Here is a 6,000-nt window from a genome sequence, read left to right on the forward strand (position 1 = left end):
ACAGGCCCTGTCTTGCGTCAGGACTCAGCACCAGTTGTGCAAGGTGCTGTACAAACAGCTGTGATCGTGGGGCAGGGGGCTTCTCTGGCTTGTACAGGGCAGGGATTCAGGATGGATGCATGAGCAGCTCACGGGCTGCTGGGTCCATCCCTATCCCCATCCTTGTCCCCATTCCCATTCCTGTTCTTATCCTCATTTCCATCCCCATTCCTGCCTCAATTCCTCCATCCATCCCCACGGCCAGCCCCAGCCTTATCTTTATTCTCATTGCCATCCCCATTCCCGTTTCCATTCCTGTGCCTGTCCCTATTGCTATTCTTATCCTTATACCCCTTTCTTTTTCCACTTCTGTCCCATCTCATCCTCATCCTCATGCTCATGCTCATGCTCATCCTCATCCTCATCCTCATCCTCATCCTCATCCCCATTTCTATCCCTATCTCCCTCCCCATTCCCATCTCCATCCCCATTCCCATTTCTATCCCCCTCTCTGTCCCTATTCCTATCCCAGTTCCTATCCCAGTCCCTTTTGCCCTCGGGGCCCTGCAGGGCAGGCCCCAGCAGCACCCATTCCCCGGCACCCCGAGGAGCAGGCACGTGCTGCAGATCCCACATCCCAGGGACCGGGAGGTTAATATGGAAATTACCAACTGCTTATTCCTTCCAGCTGTTGCTGTGAGTCATCAAGTGCCTTAAAGAGCATTTCAAACAACACAGTGCCTTCGAGACAGCGTGACTGCTGCCCTAGCCACCCCCACTGGATAATCCTCGGCAGGGTCTGGTGTTCGAAAAGGGAATATTTCTCCAAGGAGGCAATTCCCAGCCGTGCGTGGCCGGGGAGGCAGAACAGCGGCGGCCTCCACGGCGCCTGTCCGGGCTCCCACCTCCGCCCGTGGGCTCCTGGCGTCCTGCCGGAGAGCAAAGCCAGGCAGGGAAGGGCACTGGGAAGGGCAGCCCAGCCCTGCCGTCATCCCTGCTCAAAATCCAGCAGGGACATCTAAATGCCACCACATGCCCCCATGAGTGACGATCCCTGCCGTGCCACCTGGGGAAACTGAGGCACGGGGCGGCCAGTCTGAGCTCCACAGTGTCACCTGCCTGGGGTGAAGGTGGCAGAGTGGCTGCCACAGGACGCTGGGACACTGGTCTGGAGTTCAGCAACCTTGAACTCTGCACTCAACAGCTCTATTTGTCTCAGCAAGCTTTTATTTCCTTTTTTTTTGTTTTTAAAAAGGCTGATCTCTGCACTCGGTGCTGATTTTTCAGATGGGAGAGATAGGGCTGGTTCATGGAAATAGTGGGGATATATCCCTTATCTGCTGCTTCAACCTTTCTTTGAACTTCTGGACTGACTTAATTGATTTTTTCACTCTTCCTTTCGCTGGAAAAGCCCAGGAAGTTTTTCTCCTGCTTGCAAACTGTTTTCCCTCAGTCCTTCGCGTGGCCGTGCAGGTGAGTCAAGGATGCTCCTGGCCAAGATCCCAGCTGGTGAGAGCAGGAACATCTGCCTCTGCACAGCAGAGAGCCTGGAATCAAAGAATAATGACCCCAGGAAAGCTGTGCACAGGTGACAGGGTGGAGGGGAAGGGGACACGGCCATCCCATGCTGGAATTACAGCTGCACACTGAGAGAGGAGGCAGGGAAGGAGGGAAGGATGCTGCTGGCATGGTCCCCAGCAGGCAGGAAGGAGGAAGGTGTCTCTGAGGAGAGGACGGGACCACTGACTGCCACCACAGCCCTGTGGGGACACTCTGAGCCTCTGCTGCTCCTGTGACAGCCGGAGGACAAAGCCATGTGGGGACACATTCAGTGCCTGGCACTGGGGTCACAGGGGCTGAGTCCAGCCAGGATGCCCAGGAGCACCCTGTGAGTCCATGAATTTAAGAGGATGATCCAGCACCCCATGCCCCAAATCCCTCCGTGGGCACCCACAGCATTGACCTCATGCTGCTTCTCCTGCTCACCCCCACTGGGACCAGCCCTGATTCCCCCCATGTCCCCATGGGCAGGAGGGAGCCACATCCCCTGCAAGGCACAAAGGCCCAGTTGCTGGCTGTGGGGTTTCATCATAAGGTTTTTTTTTTCTTTTTTTTTTTTTTCCTTTTTTTTTTTTTTTTTAAGAGATTTTTATTTCTTTTCCTTTCCAGGGCGAGCAGCTCTGCAAATGCCAAGTGCTGATGCCAAAGGGCCGTGTCAACAAAGAAGAATGAGTGTGGCTGTTAGAGGCTGCTATTAAAAAAGGGTGGAGAGGAGAGGGAGAGGGGGGGTGAAAAAGAGAAGAAAAGGTTTGTCACTGCAAATAATAACAGTTTGCAGAGCAGTAAAAATCCGGGAGCAGCAGCCAGACCCCTGCAGTGCCCTTGGGTGCTAGCATCAAGCAGAGACTGCACCCTGTGTCCTTCCAGAGAACAAACCCATCCCGGCAGCTTGGCATCCCCTGTGGGCAGCACAAAGTGTTTTTCAAGCTCCAAGGGTTTTCCAAGCCTGCTGTGCTCCTGCTTGGCCCCCAGGCCCTGCTGCAGGGAGCCACAGCAGGGCCGTGCATGGCATCGGCTCCCCGGGACGGGGCGGGGTCGAGGTCCTGCCCTGTGAGTGCCAGGAGCTATTTCTAGGCAAGCCCTGGCTGCTGCCGAGTGGGATGGGAGGGAAGGAACCTCTCACATGACTCCGAAGACGCAACGGCAAGAAGACGCGGTCTCTGGTTTCAGCTTTCTATTCCCAGCCCGTTATTCCGCAGTGGAAGATGGATCTGCCCCGCAGGGCAGCCACGGGAGCTGGGGCTGGATCCGGGGCTGCACTCAGGCACCCTCATCCCCCTGGGAGGCAGGTGGGGCTTACAGCTCCTGCCCAGCTGAAAATCCCCCTTGGCATCGCCTCTCCCTCCTGCCCGGTTGTCAAACCCAGGTGGATGTAGGGGATGCTCAAGTAACACCACTTGGGAAAAGCAAGCAGAGGAAGAGCTAGACAAAGCCCAAATCTGACTCCAAAACCCTGAATGAAAGTATTTTTGAGGATAATCCACCAGCTCACTTCATTTTGACTTTTTCAAAAATATTCTTGCTTACTATTTTGTACAGTGGTCTGTCCTTAGCCGTGGTTTTATTCCCACATTACCTTTCATTCCCACCTTTCCCATGCCACAGCTCTTTGCTCATCTCAAAAGCAATGGCAGAAGGTTAACCTCTGGAAAAGCCTGGTTTTTAAATATTCTCCCTCCGCCACATCCACCCCCCCCCAAAAAAAAAAAAAAAAAAGGGGAAAACTTTGGTCAAAATTGAGATGTTCCCACAGAAATTGGTATTTCCCGATGGAAAAACATTCCATCAGCGAAACGCTGACCTGCTCCGGTTACAGCCTGGTCATGGCCGTGAGGCAAAGCAGCTGGGAAAGGAATTAGAAGGGAGCTGGGAGCTGCATGGCTTCACTTCACCCTGGGATCCCCCTCCTGCCCGGTGCTCCCCGCTGCTGGCATGGGGCTGTGCCACGAGGAGCCAAGCTGCCAGCACTGCGCCCTGAGATGCCACGGGTGGTTGTCACCAACCCTGTGGCACCTCGGGGTGGCTCAGCAGGGTGTGACCACCCAGGCTGCTCCCCCAAAGCCAGCTGGAGGTGGGATGAGCCAGTGGTACCAGATGTTCCCAAGGATGGAGCTCTGCAAACAACCCCAGCCCGGTCTGTGCTCCTGGTTGGGAATGTCTTGCTGGATTTAGAGAGCTGGGGGATGAGATCAGAGGAACAAGGGCTGGGAGCTCAGCAGATTCGCCCCCAGAGCTGGAGATCAAGGGCTACCTCCAGTGTCTTCCCTCTAAGAATTGGTGGAAGAGCTTTTTTGGGAGGTTTTCCTGCGCCTTGGGGTGCCAAGCAATGGATGGGGTTTGGTTTGGTTCTTTTCTGAAGGCAGGCCGGTACAGGCAGGTTGGAATGGATCAGGAATCAATGGACCAGATCAGGAATCATTGGAACAGGTCAGGAATCAATGGAACAGGTCAGGAATCACTGTCTCCTTGTGTAGCCAAAGGGTGACAAGAGAAACTCCTGTGTTGGAAAGATTTTTGTTGGCAATAACAGGACAGAAATCCGTGGCCACGCAGCCAGAGCAGCCCATGAAGGGTTCAGGCCCCTCATGGCAAGCACAGATGCCCGGGAAAGGTGCCACCATCCAGGTGAAACAGGCACTCACCTCTGTCACTGCAGGCTCACCCTCCCCACACGGCACTGGAACCCATCAGCCGTGAGGGACACATCCCTTTGGACAAAGACTGCAGCTGTCACACCTGGGGAAACTGAGGCAAGGAATCTGCAGGAATGTGAGCCCAGACCCTCTAAATTCCCACAATCACCAGCTCACGGCTTCCCCATTCCAAGCCCTGCTCCCCATGTGCCTGTTGAGAGGCACCACCAGCCCCAGAGCCCTCTCTCATCCCAGGGATGCCACGTGGGCCAAGCATCGCCTCCTTTGCCAGCTCCTGTCCGGTCTGTCCAGCTGAGGTGCAGCCCTCTGTCCTGCTAATCACTTCCCTGACCAAACCTGGGTTTCCAGCAGGGATTTTCCCACTCCAGACTCTCTCAGTGCCCAGCGGTCCCCCCAACACCTCCCACACTGTGGGACACAGGAGCACTGGTCGTGATGGGGACACTGGACCTCTTGACCTGTGCCCAGGTTGTCACCCGGGCAAGCAACATCCCCTTCCTGGGAGGAACTGTGCCTGTGTTTCTCTCTGACCTCTGCTAAACACATCCATCCCAAGGGATGTGCTGGCCCTGCTGGAGGCAGCAGAGATGAAGCCTGATCCCACCAGGAAAATAAATGTGCCTTCATCCAAGGGATTCCATGCAATCCCAACCTCACATCAGGGTGCACCCCGTTCCTCCCCATTCCTGCTCCTGCCCTAAATCAACACCAGCAGCATGACCCAAAAGCAAATTTATCTTAAAGACCTTTTAAAACACATATAAAAAAATCCAGCTTCATCGGAAAGGCTTTTTTCCCCCCTTCTTTTCTTTTCCTTTTTTTGGTGGGGGGAAAGGTTTATGCCTCCTTGGAGACCTCTTCAATAAAACGCATTCTGGCTCTCCGAGCGTCTGACTGCAAATCAGGTTCCAGCCGTTCCCTTCCTGTGCCGACCTGCTGGAGTCGGCTGTTATTCTTGGCAGGGTGCCCCGAAGGAAGAAAAAAATCCCCCCCCCAAGCTCCCAGCGGCTGGGAAATGCTGATGACATGACACCTTCCAGCATTCTTCAAGGTCAAGAGGGGAGGGAGGGAAATGAAAGGGGAGAGGGTTTTTTTTTTTTCTGTTGTTAGCATGGGTTATTGCTTCGCTCAGGCATTTCCCTTTGATGCTCGCTCCTTGTTACACAAGATGTTGCAGGCTCCCCGTGCCCCGGGTACGAGCTCACCACCTTCCCTGCTTCCCAACAGCAGGGATCTGCATCCCGAGGGCATTTTGGGACCAGCACTGCATGGGCTCAGCTTAAACCCAAGCTGGTCTTAAGCTGCACATCTCAAGGAGCGCCACATTTGCTCCACCTCACGCTGCCCCACAGAGCTCCGTCCTCCAGGACACCCACATGCCATCCAGGAGCCTGTAGTTATTCCAAACTAAAATCTGTCTCCCTGGCATCTCCCCCCAGCACTGGCCCATGGGGTTTCCCATACAGAAAGCCCTGATCCCCCTCAGCCAGCCCTGGGTGCTGCATCCAGCTGATAGGGACACGGCAGCATCCTCGGGGGATGTGCCCTGCTCACAGGACTCCTGCTCTGACAAATAAAACTTGGCACCTCTCTCCTTGAGATCCAACAAATCTCTGCTAATCCCCCTGCTCCCGGCTGCCAAATCCTCCTCCTCCTCCCCCCAGGGTGCAGAGCTCTTTGAGGCAAGCTGCACACAACCATTAGACCTTGCAACAAGGAATTGTCATCATCAGGGCACAGAGGAGCAGTGGCAGTGCTGATGTCCCCCATGGCGGTGACAAGGAAGCTGCTGCACTCCTTGGAGAGG

The sequence above is a fragment of the Anomalospiza imberbis genome, chromosome 12, assembly GCF_031753505.1.
Source record: "Anomalospiza imberbis isolate Cuckoo-Finch-1a 21T00152 chromosome 12, ASM3175350v1, whole genome shotgun sequence".
Lineage (NCBI taxonomy): Eukaryota > Metazoa > Chordata > Aves > Passeriformes > Viduidae > Anomalospiza > Anomalospiza imberbis.